The sequence below is a fragment of the Mustela erminea genome, chromosome 7 (assembly GCF_009829155.1).
Source record: "Mustela erminea isolate mMusErm1 chromosome 7, mMusErm1.Pri, whole genome shotgun sequence".
Taxonomy (NCBI): Eukaryota; Metazoa; Chordata; class Mammalia; order Carnivora; family Mustelidae; genus Mustela; species Mustela erminea.
Window position 1 is genome coordinate 7741082 of NC_045620.1, and position 16163 is coordinate 7757244.

At 42.4% G+C, this 16163-nt stretch overlaps 1 non-coding gene across 1 annotated transcript; it reads right to left on the bottom strand.

Moving 5' to 3' along the window:
• Nucleotides 1-5549: 5549 nt before the first annotated feature.
• Nucleotides 5550-5656, bottom strand: LOC116596629. The gene has a single exon (XR_004288217.1). It is a non-coding gene; the product is annotated as a U6 spliceosomal RNA (small nuclear RNA).
• Between the last annotated feature and the right edge of the window lie 10507 nt (nucleotides 5657-16163).

Here is a 16163-nt window from a genome sequence, read left to right on the forward strand (position 1 = left end):
GTTTGGCAAAAGAGACCAGTTTAAGTGGCCCATAGGGTCCTCCCCTTCATAAGCACTTGTCCCAATGCCCTTTCTGAAAAGTAGCAGCAGAGGGAAACGTGGCAAAACAGATCAGATGCAAAATTACAATTCCAGTTTTGTTTCTAAAAATCATATGTATATAGATATAGATAGATACACTTAGAAATATAACAGAATGAAATATATAAAGATGTCAACATGTAACAGTGATTTTTTAGATATCACGAATTGAATGTAACATTTACCATCTTTATAACTTTCTGTATTGCTTAAAAATTGTGAAATAAATATGGATTAATTTGTATTCAGGAATAAATTAATATTAAGGTAATTGATATGTAATAATGCAAGATATCCTGAAACCTGATGCAGGCTGTAAAGTAAACACATTGTGATTCCAGCTAGAATCTAAAAATCTAGAGGTAGATAGAATATATAGGAGGAAATTTACAGAATTATTCTTAGCAGTTGTCACGTGAAATCCAATTATTTTATCTTATTTACACTTTCTTAAATTTCTTTTAATGACTAAATGCCACTTTAATAATGGTTGGGATGGAGCATCTGGGTGGCTCAGCTGGTTAAGCGACTGCCTTTGACTCAGGTCATGATCCTGGAGTCCCAGGATCGAGTTCCACATCAAGGTCCCTGCTCAGCAGCAAGTCTGCTTCTCCCTCTGACCCTCCACTTCTCACGCTCCCTCTCTCTCTCTTTCAAATAAATAAAATCTTTAAAAAAATAATGGTTGGGACACTTATTTAAGACATGACTACGTTATTAACTTTCTCAATAAAGAAGGCAAGATAATTTTCACATTCCACTAATCACAGGCGCTCAATCATCAGAAGAAAGGATTTGAATCTAAATAGGTCCTCTGCACGATTGTCCTAAGTTTCTGAGAAGGAACAGGAGGCTCCTGAGATAGTAAACCGTTAACAACAATTTTTTTAAATTCCTGGAAATTCAATATTTAACGTAATGTGCCCAAATCTTAACAAGCATGTTTGCTCTAAGAAATAGCATTCACAGGTACCTGGGTGGCTCAGTCAGTTAAGTGGTTGCCTTCAGCTCAAGTCATGATCCCAAGGGCCTGAGACAGGGTCCCACTTCGGGCTCCTTGCTCAGCAGGTTCCCTGAGTAAGAAGCCCACTTCTCCCTCTGCCTGCTGCTCTCCTGGTTGTTCTCACTCTCTCTCTTTGACAAATAAATAAATAAAATCTAAAAAAAAAAAAAAAGTAGCATTCATTTATGATCTATAAATATATTTGTTATAAGAAATTATTTTGCTGATTCGAGCTTACTTAAATATACGTTTTTATAATGAACCCAGTATTAAATCTGTATATGTATAAAGATGACCTTTGATTGTCTGCCCAAGAGGAATGAGCCCTTCTACATATACGGCATTTGCTTCTTAACATCCAATGGCAGTAACCCTGATTTTAGTTTGGAGATCTTTCTCTTACTCCCTCTGATGCTCAATATTAAGTGAAACTTGCAGAGACATTTGGCCAAACGTTGTTTTGCATGTGTCAGTGAAAGTGTTTCTGGATGAGATTAATATTTGAATCGTAGACTGTGTAAAGCCCTTCCTAATGGGGGTGAGCGTCGTTCAGTCAATCGAAGATGTGAAAAGAACAAAAAAGAAGACTCAGAGCGAACACTTCCTGCCTGCCCGCTGAGCTGAGACACTGATCCTTTCCAGGTTCCAGACTTGAACCGACACATCAGTTCTGCATTTCCGGCTTGCCAACTGCAGATCTTGGGATTTTACCCCTGTAATCCTGGAGGCCACGTTTTTATGATATTTGTCTATCAATCATCTATCCAATGATCTATTCATCCACATTCTATTGGTTCTGTTTCTCTGGAGAACACAGCCTAATACACTCCCAGCTTGTCCGTGTGGTCCGGATGGGCTTGAACACTCTCCAGGAAGGGGAGCAGAAGAACAGGCTTCAGCCAATCAGCACACTGTGGCCACACGACTGTTCAGGAATCAGCCCATGATCAGAGCCAGGGTTTCTGATTAGCATGGGCACCACAGATCTCTCTTCCAGCTAGCTGTAAAACTGTAGGGATGAAAGTTCTAGAACAGAGGCCAGCATTTTGCACATAAGAGTGAGCTCATTTGAAAATGGAGCCAACACAGAGGTGAAACTGAAGAGTGGAGAGAAATGAGGGCCTGAATTTTAAAATGTGGCCCTGGACCCACCGAGCTAAGCAAGCTCCCGTTCTGAACTTTGCAATGACTTGGGTCAATTCTGTATTTGCTGATGGGGTTTTGGCTTCATTTCCTGTGATTTTTCATCAGAAGAGTGTGCCCTGCTATGTTCCGGCCACAGCAATGTCATGGCAGAGCCTGATACAAAGCCTTAGTACAGGGAGTCGATATCGGGAGGTGACCGTGGGGAACCAGAGCAGGGAGCCGGGGAGCGGGGGTGGTGCCGGGAAAAGTGAAAAAGGGGAGGCAGGAAGCTGTTCCCAGGGCCCTTTACTGAGCTACATACCCTGTGGGCAACTGGACTGATACTTCCTGGGGACTCTTGGGACACTGTGTACCCCGTATCACAGGACTGTTCTCACCACAAAGACTGCCCCTATCCGCCCATCCAAGGTTGGTCAAGGGTTGCCCTGGGCTGTTAACTTCTTTGTACTTCCAGATTTGTTCTTGTCCAAGAATGGCTGCAGAAGCTACTAGAGGCCGGCAGCAAAACCCCAAGAGGTGAGGCAGAGTTGACTAAGGTGCACCTTTGCACAGCTATTTGTCAGGCCAGTGGCCAGGGTAGATAGATAGGTCCAGGGAGGGTAGATGACACGGCACTAAAGGTACCCAACACCATTAAGTATCAGTTATCAGCACAACAGATACGCCCTCTAAGACTGGGCTTCACCATGGGTTTATGAACTTGGGAAAGAAAAAAAAAAAAAAAACCAGTGCTGAATCCTTTGTAGCCCAAGCAGGACTCAAACGCTGACATCTCCTGTCACTCTTACTTAAGACTAAATAATCCCCCTTGGGAATTCCCTGACGCAAAGTCTTAGGAAATCATTCTGCTGCAGAACAGAGACCAATTGTGTGTAGGCAGAGGAGGGCTTTCCCCTGCCGCGAAGGAAGGGCCCTGCTCTCATTCATCCCTGGAAGCGATCCGTCTGGATCTGAAAGATGAGAACTGGGGAGGTGAACTTCAGATCAGGTGAAGAAAAAAATTCTTTTTTCACCTCGATCCAGAATTTAAGAAGGAAAGGGGGAGAGGGACCTGCCTCGTTCACTCACACATTCACGCAGCATGTTACACACTGAATGTGACCAGGACCAACCACGTAATTTTCAGGGCCTAGTGCAAAAGAAAATGGTTGTGGGGGAGGAGGACTGTTCTAACATTATTAACAATTTCATTTTGGCAACAGCAGAGCATTATACCAAGCGTGGGGAATCTTCAGACCAAGGGGCCCTAACCGTCATCGGCTCTTCAGTCATTGAGCTCAGTTTCCGGCATACATCAGCAAGCAAGACCCACCCAGAGTCTGTCCTCATGAAGAGTCTAGGCTGGGATTCATGCTGTTCCCTCTAGCAGTCTTCTTTTCCAGGTATCTTTCACAGCATGAGCACTTGCTAGAGTGAGGTTGATTCTATATTAAGTAATTTTTCATGCCACTTCTTCCTTAAACTTCTGGAACTTAACCAAAGAATCAAGGATACATTCCAGTGCAGAGTGGGGGCATCCGGCTATGTTGGGGGACATCGGGTGTGTCTCCAGAAAGCACATGTGTCCCAAAGGACAGCTTCCTAAAAAATTGCCAAGTATAATTTTAATCATTGGCCACAGTTGGTTTATAATCTGAATTAAACCCTAAATGCTGAATAATCTAGGATACTCCCTTCCCCGCTCCACCAGAATTCCCACTCTACCACACGGGAAGCTCCTACACTCCCTACCCTCTTATATCTGATGCCTTAACATAGCTACCGGGTTTGCATGACGTTTGAAGATTTTTTGAGCCCAAGACTGCTGAAATGCACGATACTCACTTGGGAATATTTACCGTCTTCCTCACTATGTTTTCAGAGAACCTCTCTGCAGCCTCCGAAGCTTTTGCCAAACACCCACATCTGCAGAGCCAGCACCAACCCTCACTAGTCCTTCTAAGTTGGGGAGTGAGAGCAGGTGCCACACATGAGAAGAGTGAAGGGAGCACAGGTGAAATCAGGGCACACTCAGATGTTCATGCCGCAGGTGTTCCTCTTAGGGGACTTCCTGTACTTATCGCGCCGTGGGATGACGCTGTTTACCTTACAGGAACGTGCATTTCTTATCACTGTGTTATATGAATTACTCGTATCGTATTCTTTCCTGTAGGCACTTTCACTTTAGCCTGTGCTGCAACGGGTTCCGTAAATTAATGACTAAAATTGTAGGAATCCTGTGAAGATCTTAATTCTGAAGGAGGCATCCCCATCGGCAGGAAATGCTACGGGGCAGTTTTGCTTCAAATATAAGAAGAGAAAAAAAAAAATGGAATCCTAGGGTACATTTCATTTAAAAAAATCCCTAATTCATGCTTTATGATGCTTTGTGTTCAATTTGACCATAGTGAAGACAGTCCCTGGTAAGTAATAGTTATCATTTTAATTTCAAAAGTGATCCCTTTTTTTGTATGTACATTAAACTTCCATAAATGTTTTCTTTTTAAAACAATTCTATTGTTTTTCCCCCCCTGGGTTTTATGATTGCATGTGATTTTTCTCTGCTTATTTTAAAATTTGTTACATTTCCTAAGTGCCAGGGATGAGCTGCTAAAGCCTTAATTCTTTCTCTCAATCCAACTTTTGTCCAAAATCGGGAATCACCTCATCAACGTTGGAGAACAGAAACGTCATGCACTTGGGGCTCCCGGCCAACTGCTCTTCAGACCGGGAAGGAGATGCGCACCTGGCCCTCCACACCGAGATAACATTGTCCTCCTGAGCAAAACAAATCAGTTTCAAAAGTTTCCAAGTTACCTAGGACAAAACAAGGAAGTTTAGCTGAGATCATTTAAAAAAACAAAAAATGCTTACTCATTACAAACTCACCTCCGCTTAATTATTTCCTCTGTCTTGGCTCCCGAAGAAGTTTGGAGTTTTTTCAGAGGAGTTGAAATCTGAGGCATCATGGGGTCCCATCCGCCAAATGCAATATTCTGACCGAGCGCCAGGGTTAGGGTGACTTCTGTCAACAATCTTGGGTCTCAAATTCAGGTGCCTGAGAGAGACACCAAAACGTGTGATTCACCCAGCCATTTGAGAAATAAAAATGTCAAAGCATTGGGAGTCTTAAGAATTTGAAACAGGAGCACCTGGGTGGCACCGTCGGTTAAGCATCTGACTCTTGGTTTCGGCTCAGGTCCTGAGATCTGGCTCTGTGCTCAGCGAGCACTCAGCTCAAGAGTCTCTCTCTTCCCCTCCCTCTGCACTGCCCCCCACCCAAAGATAAGTAAATATATATATATATACACATACATATATATGTATATATATATATTTTTTAAATATGAAACGCTTCATGAGTTTGCGTGTCAACCTTGTGCAGGGGCCACGGTAATCTTCTCTGTATTGTTCCAATTTTAGTATATGTGCTGCTGAAGTGAGCACAAGTAAAGAATAAATCTTAAAAAAAAAAAAAAAAAAGAATTTGAAAGCAAGAATGCTAATCAGATATTTTGCTGGTACTCAGGTGATAGGTGCTGCACATCCACTCTGGGTCTCAGGTCCCAAAGTGCTGGTGCTGATCATTCCTTAGTGGTGGGTTTCCATTTTGGAATCCCACATCCGAACCTTGGTCATCCAGCCACACTTTTGCAAGCCTCTGTCCTATGCCAGAAAAATCCCTTTACCAATTAGGCTGGCCAGCACCAGTTTCTGTTGCTTACAACCAAAAGAATCTAAGCCCGTACCAAACCCAGAAGTTCTATCTCCCCCAGGCCCCAAGAAAGGGCTGCATATGGGAGGACCATCAGGTCCTGAACCATCAGGACCCTCACTCCACTGCTCCTCTGGGCTCGGCAGCTCCAGTCTTCTTTATCTCTGAGAATTATCTTCTTGCGCTTCTTCGGTTACAGGGGCATGAGGAGTAGGAGTTGAGCTCTCCATGACTCCTGATCGGGAGACCACACTAGCAAGTGGGCTATTTCCCAAATCCCAAATCAATGCCTTGGAGGGAGATCCAATTGGCTCATTTGAATCAATTCATCCACCCGTCTTGGCTAATGTAGGGCCAGAATCCAATGTCACATGCCGTCGTGGCTGCCAAGGGCTCAGGCCAGTGGCGTAGGGAGAGGGGCCATGTCTCACTGAGTCACATGGGCTTCCTCGAGGTGTGGTTCTGGGCAGCTCTGCATAGGAGTCTGTGATCACGGCCTGGTACCCAGCACGAACCTCTCTGTGTATTTCGTGAGATTATTTGTCAGCAGAGACCGTGATGTTCCAAGTGTTGTGGAAGATAGTTCCTTGAAACTTCCTTAGTGATAAACTAGTAGGGGGTAGTCCCTTTAAGAAACTGAACTTGGTCGTTCGTGCCTTCATTCATCGTCCATTGAAAGATCCTAGTTGATTCTACCTGACAAAAAAAATAATTAATTAATTAATTAATTAATTTAAAAATTAAAAAATTGGTCTATTTGTGTCTCCTGGGCAATAGGCCTCAAGGTAGCCGAGGGACATAGAACAACACTATACTTGGCAATAGCAGGGAGAATTGCTTGATTGTGATATGAATAGTTCTCAATCATTTGAATTTCACATCTCAATACATTTTTTTAAAAAAATATGGATGGGGGAGCAGTATCGTCAGAGAGGTGCCGACCTTTTATTTTGCTGAGGAAAGACATTAAACCAAGGAAGCTTAAATCTAAAGCCAACAACATAAAAACAAAGACTTTACCGTCGAGTAAAAGGCTGGAATAGAATTAAAAAAACCTTTCTCCATATAAAGTTGCTCCTCTAAACTTGTTCTAACTTTATAAAATCCCTAGCCGCTGAAGCAGCAGACCAACCAGCAACCCTTCCTAGTGAACTTGAATTTGGAATCCACTCCATGACACAGTCTGCCTTACCAGAGAGTGAAGTTTAAAATTGCGGGGGAGGGGGTGAAAGACAATACCACTTCCATTAGAATTCTTCCCTCCTACAACCATGGTTTTCAACAGAAGTGAGGGCATGTTCCCCCATCTGACTGTGGTGTCCTTCTGTGACATGAAGTGCCAGCTGGAAGCAAAACAGAGCCTTATACTACCTGCTGGCTATGGGCCAGGCACTCTGCTAAGTATACACACACATTTGATACTATTTGATACATTTAATACATTTGACACATGCATACAATCACACACACATTTGGTAATATTCTCCTTTTCACTGATGAAGAAGCCAAAGATGGGAAACATAATATCACTTGCCCATAGACACACAGTCTGATCAGTTCTGGAGCTTGGATTTGAAGAAAACAGCATCTGCTTCCCAAGGCCAGTTTTCAACATGACTTTTCTCCTTAAAGATTCAAACGAGGATTTTTGACAACCAAGAGACACACACACATGTTTTCATTTTAGAAAAAAGATATTTATGAAGTAACTCATTTTATTTTGGACTCCAGACTTGAGACTGTAGAAAATGTTAATAGCTCGGTTGCCTGAGTCATGGTGGTCATCTTGTTGAATAACAAAATATCTGAGTCACTTAGACTTTAGAAAAGAAAACACATGAGGAGCTTTATTTGTGACTGAATGGTTTTGAAATCAAGTCACAAGCTCAAGCATGAGGATCAAATACTTCTTTATGTTGGTGAGATGAACTGATTGTAAGTGATATGTAAGCAAAAGTGTATAGGTTGACACCCCCCAGGACATTGTTAATGGTGAAACCCTATGGACTCATTGATCACCTGTCTTCAGAGCAGGGCAAGGGAGCCTTCTCATTGCATTCTATTAAATGGTTGTTTATCTCAAGGATAAAAAATAATTTCCCTCCATCCCTCTGTCTCTAGGTACATTTCAACGGCTGCATTTAATTCCTGTATATTCACTTGCAGCCTTGACCTTGTGTAGGTGGAATTGTCATCGAGTTCTGTGAGTATGGACTCATCTGTCCCTGAAAATACACGTTGAACTTCTACAAAGATCTCCAATTCTTTGATCAGGATTTTCACAGTTAGAGAAAGGGCTTCATTTGAGGATATCTCAGTGAAAGAAACAAATTTAGACCTAGAGCCATGCCCAATATCAGATTCTTTTCTGAAAGCTGGTTTTGATAAAACAAAGGGAACAAGAGCAAGTGCGCATTGGATGTGATGGGAACACGTAAGGAGCTAACCTGGCATTTACTACCCATCAGACATTATTCTAAGCGCTTGACCTGAATTAACTTGTTAGATCAAGTTAATATCATTAGAAGGCAGGTAGTATCATAATCCATATTTTATAGATTAGGAAACTGAGACACAGCTGCTCAGTGATTTGTCCAAGGCTGCATAGCCAGGAAGTAGGAGAGCTGGATTTAAACTCCGTTGGTCTGACTTAAATTAGTCTCTTTTAACCACTGTGCCAACGAAACCATTGAGATGGGATGGGGGAAGGGCTGGGTGGCCACAAGAACACCACAGAGAGTACTGGGTCCCAGAAAGGACTCCAGACTTCCAGCCATACTGAGGACATCCCACCAGCGCTGTTCATATTTATTAAGATGTGAAAAGAAAATGGACAGTTCCCATATTGATTCAAAATGAAAAATGTCAACATTCAGAGAGTCTTCATGAAAAGTCTGTTGTCCTGGGTTGCAAGTCCCAGGGCTGCTGCTCAGGATCCTTGCAACGTTGAAGAGGACACCCTGAAACGCTGGAGGGGAATATGGACTCTTTTCTCTATGGTCTGGTCACCGCGGTCCAGATTTCTTGTTTTGGAATCAAAGATGCACCCCCTCCTCCTTTGGTTAAACTAAGCAGAAAAGGAACTTGTTGACAGATATCGTGGAGTCCAGGAAACTGATAGCAAAACTAGACGACCAGACCTGAAAAAGCAGGCAGACCTCAAGGGGGATGAAGCCATCAAACTGTGGCCAGAAGTATATCAAAAGGAAAGTCTGGTTAGTTAATAGTCACTGACGTGCTGTAAGGATTGCTGGCAGGGCACACGGAAATCCCTCCCGGTCACCACCCAAGCAAATCTCCAATCCACAGGCTCCTCGAGGAAACCCCCACTCGAAGCATCTGATTGGCTCAGGTTAGTGTCACATGCTCTCTAGTTAGGGTCAGCTGGGAAAGGTTTTTGTTTTTTTTTTTTTAAACTCGGGTATAATTAATGTACAGTGTTGTATTAGTTCCAGGAGCACAATATAGTAACGCTAGACATTACTCAGTGCTCATCATGATAAGCGTATTCTTAATCCCCCTCAACTGTCTCCCCCTTCCCCTCACCCACCTCCCCGCCAGCAGCCATCGGTTTACTCTCTATCGTCTGTTCCTCTGTTGGTCTCTTTTTCCCTCTCTGTTCCTTTGTTTTGTTTCTTAAATTCCACATGTGAGTGAAATCATATGGTGTTTGTCTTTCTCTGACTGACTTATTTCATTCAGCACAATACCCTCTAATTCCATCCCTGTTGCTGCAAATGCCCTCGCTTTGGCTGAATAATATTCCGCGCACTGTATAGGCCAGCTCGTCTCTTGCCCTTCATCTACGGTGGACACTTGGGTTGTTTCCGTATCTTGGTGACTGTAAATAATGCTACAATAAACATAAGGGGTGTGTGTCTCTTTCTGAATTAGTGTTTTCACTTTCTTTGGGTAAATACTCAGGAGTGGAATTACTGAGTCGTATGGTATTTCTTATCTTTTATTTTTTGGGGAACCTCCATACCATTTTCCACAGTGGCTGCACCAGTTTGCAAGCAAGGGGAATTTTTTGAGCCTCCTCAGCTTCTGTAGGGGTGCCAATGTCCCTATTTTAGGGTTCCTTAAAATATCCTAAGTTCAAATATTCAGAATGGTGTATTTGCCATCTATATTTAAGGACAATGCAATAATCATCCAAAGTATAGAAGGATATCATCCTCAAGACGGAACACGGGAGAGTATGCACGAAGGTGGATGAAGACATGCTTTGATTCTCAGCTTTCCCGCAAACCTACTGTGTGGCCACGGGAAGGTCTCTCACAATTTCTGAGCCTACATTTCCTTGTTTGCAAAATGATAGTCAACCCGGTATTTACCTTCTGGATTTGTGGTGATTCCCAGAAATGGTGAGAGCTGGGAAATGCATGCCATTCATAAGCTACACCTGAACATGTTACCTCTACTGTGTATATTCATTCTGCACTTCCACTTGAGGCAGAACTAGCAGGAAGAGAGTCCTATAGTAAGAAAGAAGGGGGCATACATTGGGGTGAACCATGAGGGATTCGGGGATGAATGATGGAGGAAACCCCCCAAATTATCTTCCCGGTTAACGTTTAGAGAAAAATCTATTCGCACCTTCTTCCAACATCCTTGAGAATGTATTTTTTTCCCTACAACTTCAGTATTTTTTCCCCTACAACTCATTGGATGGCCACGACCACTGGATGTTTTTTCTTGGTGCATACTTTTCAAGGTATCTTGCAGAAGTTTCCCTTTAGGAACCTTCTCTTTGTTCTCATGTGATAGAAGCTTCTGAAGATAGGATTATACATATAAAAAAATATTAAAAAATGCCACTTGGTCCCCCAAATTCCACCACAGATAAACCCACCCAAAACACCCACCAAAAAAGCACTCCTTCGGGAATTAAGACATTCCCCTGTCTTTGCCTTCAGTTAATAGGACTTTCGCTAGGATTTCCTTGCCAGTGTTGACTGCTTGCTACAGGCTTCAAATGCGTCATCTTATTTAATCCTTGAACCGATTCTATGAAGTAAGTTCCGCCATTTACAGAAGCAGAAATCGAGTCTCAGGGAGAGGATGTCACTTGTTCAAGGTCATGCTTTAAACCCAAGTTTCTCTTCCTCTAACCTTTAATCCACTACCTTACGGGCAATGTATTTGACAGGACGAGTGAACAGCTGAAATATGTATGGCTGAGTGTGTTGTCTGGGCAGGTTTGTGTGTTGGGGGGTGTGCGGGTACAGGAGGGTGTGACCAAAGGGCTGCTTGTGCGTAGGCAGGTGTATGTGCGTGACGGGGGTGGGCATGCTCCATGGCTGAGCCAGATTTCCTGCCTAAGGAGCCCACACTGGCTTCCTCCCGTCATCCTGGAACTCTGAGATTCTGAGCTTTGAAGTGCAGGTTGGAATTTAAACTTGCCCTATGAGACTTTGAAGGCCCCTGGGAGGGTCTTTTACTCATTCCCCTGGGAGGGTCCCTTCCACACAGTCACCGTGAGAGGCTCGCTATTGAAATAATCCACTTCCTCTCAAGTCTCTAGCTAGTGGGAAGAGCTTTTATGATGCTAACTTCTTTCCTACTGGGTCATGACTATCAGAGCCCAGAGACCTCAGGAGGTTTCCTGGCGTAGCTCTCTCAGTGGACTTCAATGAAGGGTGGTTGTCGGACATTTTTCATTTTGGCTCCACTTCTGAGGGAGCCCCTGACTTGAGCTCCTCGGTGTCCATCAGCCCATTAAGCGTTTCCACTGCCTGGGCAGAAACGTAATTTCTGGAATAAGAAGAGTGGGCTTTTTGTCTTTTTCCTTAATACCTTAAGATAAGAAATTGTGACATACCTACCACTGACTTTTAAGAGAACATAAGGACTCATTCATTAACAACGACAGAAGAAGAGGGACACCTGGGTGACTCAGTTGGGTAAGCATCTGCCTTCAGCTCAAGTCATGATCCCAGGGGATCCCTGGGATCGAGCCCCTCGTTGCGCCCCCTGCCCAGTGGGGAGTCTGCTTCTCCCTCTACCCCTGACCCCTGCTCATGCGTTCTATCTCTCTCAAATAAAGAAATAAAATCTTTAAAAAATTACAGAAGAACATAAAGAAAGGAAAAAGGGAAAAAGAGAAAGTGTTAGTATGGGAGCATTTGTACCCATGGGGAAACCCTTATTTTTAGAGACAATAAACTTGGTTTTGGTCAATAATGCAGAGTAACTTTGGAGTTAGACAGACTTGGGTTTTGAACCAACTACTTTCTAACTTGGACAAAAGACTTACCCTGAGTTTCCTTTCTCTTTCCTGTACAATAGAATAATAATATGCACGCTTCTCAAACTTTAATGTGCATACAAATCACCCGGAGGTGTGGGTAAAATACAGATTCCGGGGGAATCTGTGAGTATTCACACAAACACACAAGATCCCAAAGTGTTTTCTCCAAATTGCAATAGGATCCGACTCTGAATGGCTTCCCCCTCGTTGCTACCACCATCACCATTTGGCGCTGCACAAAAACCAGACACCAGGAGGTCTGCGTAGCTGTTCACTGGCAGGGGAAGGTCAGGTTGCGGGATCTAGATCATGAGGCTTAGCTGACGTTTGCTGCTGAACTTTGTTTTTCCTAAGGACAAAAGAGCTCTCCTAGTGTTTTCTTGTTTCAGAACAGTTCCCTTGGCGCACTTCAAGAATATTGAAAAGCAATCAGATATGCAGTCCCATTCATCCTGGAGTTGCCTCATAGGAGACTGCACACGTACTTTCCTCCAGGCCCCTGTGGTGCTTATTGCCTATGGAAGTATGCACTGGTGGTGCTCTGGCAAAACACAATCAGAGATGAACAGTGCTCCATGCAAATCAGCAGCCATAAGAAGATATGTTGAGGCAGGCTCTTGACACATGGGAGCGAAGCAAAATGTATTTCACGTCCAAAATAATGAGCAATAATAATTCTACCATAGAGTTTCTCCGATTTTCACCCTGACGGAATTAGCAAAGTTATATCATGCAAGAAAAGTGTAGAGTAGGTATGTGATGATGTAATGATGACATCATGTTAAAGTCAGTTATGAAACATAGATAGTACCAATGGAATTTTCCAAAATCGATGGATTGTTTCATTAGGCAGCTTAACTTGACTCTAGAGCCAATAGTTATACTTATATCTTCCAAAACTATTGTTGATAATAATAGCTAATACTGTTTACCATGTAACAAATACTGTTTACAACATTAACTCATTTAACCAATTATGTCCACTTTCATGTGGATATGTGTTATTAAAGAGTACACGTCTTCTTTGTACAGATTTCTGTTTTCTCCGACATTTCAAAAAAAGAAAAAAATGAAATAAAATGTTCCTTTATATATAAAATTTGTCATTAAACCCATTATTTACTAGGAACTGGGTTTCACTAAAACCACAGCATCAATCAACTCAAAAAGTACAGCTATAACAAATAAGACATTTAATCTCTGTTATCTTACAGTATATTATTTGACAAATATTTATGGAAACTCTAAACCAATCCAAGCATAGGTACAGGTACTAAGAAAATAGCAGAGAGCAAGACAGACTGTCTTCCTGCCCTCAGGGAGCTGACATCCTAAAGCAAACTAGAATTCAAGTCATAGGATTGTGGCTATGCAAAACTATTATAGCTATAATTTATAAAAGTATAGAAGAGTCACTAAGATTTCCATGTTGACAGATGAGGACAAGGTGAACTAACTCGGTCATATGTGGTGGGGTAAATCCAAACTCCGGTCTGGCTTAAGTGTTCTAAGAAATAAATTTTCTCCTATAAAAAGGAAAATAATACTTATTTTACAGTATGACTGGGTTGGAAGCAATAGTAAAATATCTGGCACATGCACGGGAGCTCCTCAATGAATTATAATTTGTAGTAAGAGGAAAATGATTCATAAACTTGAGAGTCTACCTTGTGTTTTTCACCTCCTTCAAAATGGAACAGCTCCTTTAATGAGGAAACTTCTCAAAAGTTCTCCCTATGTAACTATGTTTTGGAAGATTTAAGATACATTTTTCTACAATATAACTCTAACTTACCAAGAGGACTGAATTCTACTCAGAAATCATGAACATATATGGGGCCCAATGAATATTTGTGAAGATCGTGTTTGTGGTCTACCCATTTCAAGTATCCATCTCAGCCTTCCTGAGATGCAGGTATGCTAACCCCCAATTTTATGAATGAGGAAACTAGGTTCACAGAGGTTAAATAACCTGCCCTGGGCCACACAGCTTGTGAGTGGTGGATTCATGACTTCAACCCAGTACGTGGAGACCAACACTATTATTTATACAGAATTGCTTTCTATATGACACACAAATAAAGCCTTCCAGGATTTACCAACAACTCCCTCCTCACAACACAGAGAATGCATTGATACTGGTCTTTCTCTTTTCACTGAAGAATGAGGAAATCTTCAATAATTAAAGGTCTATTATTTGCTTATTGGGTGTTGGCCAAGGTAAACACCTCTATGTCCTATGCTCCAGAAAAGGCAAAACCAAGGAGACAATGTCTGTAATTTCAAGGAGGCTTTTGTCTACTTAGGCAGAGAACTCTGAGACAAATGTCATAGAGATTATGACATTAATTTTTCGAGAGCCCAATTCCTGTACTTAGTAACTGTATTGATAAACATTTGAGAAGTTTATTATACCTTAGGGATTTTCAGTGCTTTGTCATCCTCAGGAAAACATCACTGGCTGGGTGCTCCCATTATCACCACTTTGAGAAGAGAAACTTGAAGCTTACAGAGATATCTTCCCTGCTTTATCTGCCTACCAAGTTCCTGAGCTGGGATTTGAACTCATCAGCATTTCTTAGCTAATATTCCTTTGGCTTCATTCAATTATACAGTTTCCCTTGTCAAAAGTGCAATACTAAGTTGGACACAAGGGATAATAATTGAGACATTACAAATTGTCTCTCTTGCACGCAGTTTGCAAAAACCGAGCCAGGCAATATAGTAAGGCTATGAGGTAGTATTCACTGAACGCTTTCCTGTGCTAAGAACTCTGTCTGCATTGTATTCACAGCAAATCTCATGAGGTTGGCTATTATTATCCCTGCTGTTTCCATGAAGTGTGGGGGCTTTACTCAGGTTGTGATGTTGGTTCTAACACCATCCATGCTCAGATGTGGGAGGTAAGTCCTCCACAGATCCACAGTCAGAAAGCAGATCTAGGACTTACACCAAGTTCAGTCAAAGCTTTGAAGCACGAAAATATACTACCATTTAATGCATTTGGAAGAATTTTGGTTTTTTTCAGTAGTGGAAACCAGCTATTGACCTTCCAAGGACTTTTCCACTCTACCCTCATCATACAAGCTCACACACATGCACACACACATATAACCACACTTTGTCATCCTTAGTGGCTCGGTGTGACGGCTGGAGTATAATTATCCATTCAAGACTTGGTAAGATTTCCCAGAATCAAACAGAGGGCCTGGGCCTGTCTCGGTAATGATGGTGGGCATTTATAAGATGCTTCCACATCTCTCATTAGTAATTCCCAGCAGAATCCCAGGCAGGATGACTCACAGAGGCGAAGTAATGAGCTAGGTATGAGGCCCGGTTAGGAAGAGTGTTTCTGGGACCGGGCTCAAAGCAGTCATTTTGAATTGAGCTGCACCTTGTCAAGGATGGATATGTCTTGATGTCAACCAAGTTTACAAGAACCAATCTTCTTCCCTCTGCAATCCAGTATAAAAATGACCAGAAACTTTCTCCACTGGCCATGAGAAACCAATCTCCTGGAAATCAGAAAGTCCTTGCTGGCTGTTATGACACTAAAGACTGCCTGTGCTGCCAAGGGTCTACTGGGAGTTTATAAGGCAACACAGCACTAAACTCATATGAAAATCTAGAAAATATGAAATTATTTCCCTTTCTTCTTGGGTGCACCTACAGAGAGAGAGAAAGAAAAGAAAGCAAAAGAAGGGGAATAACTCAGTGTCCGACTCAACAGCACAGCTATTTTTTGACCATTCACTATGTGCCAAACACCTGCCAGAAGCAAGATACACAATGGTCCGCTAAATGGATCTTCTGTTTGGGGCTGTTCTTTTTTTAACCACCTTTAGCACAGAACGCAAAGTTGTGTCACACAGCCCTACTCAAACTGATCCCGTAACCCCCCCCCCCCCACCTTGGTGATACTCCCACTTATGAAACGTTCCCAATATTCTGAGATGTTCTTGGTTTAACAAAAGATGATGTAAAAT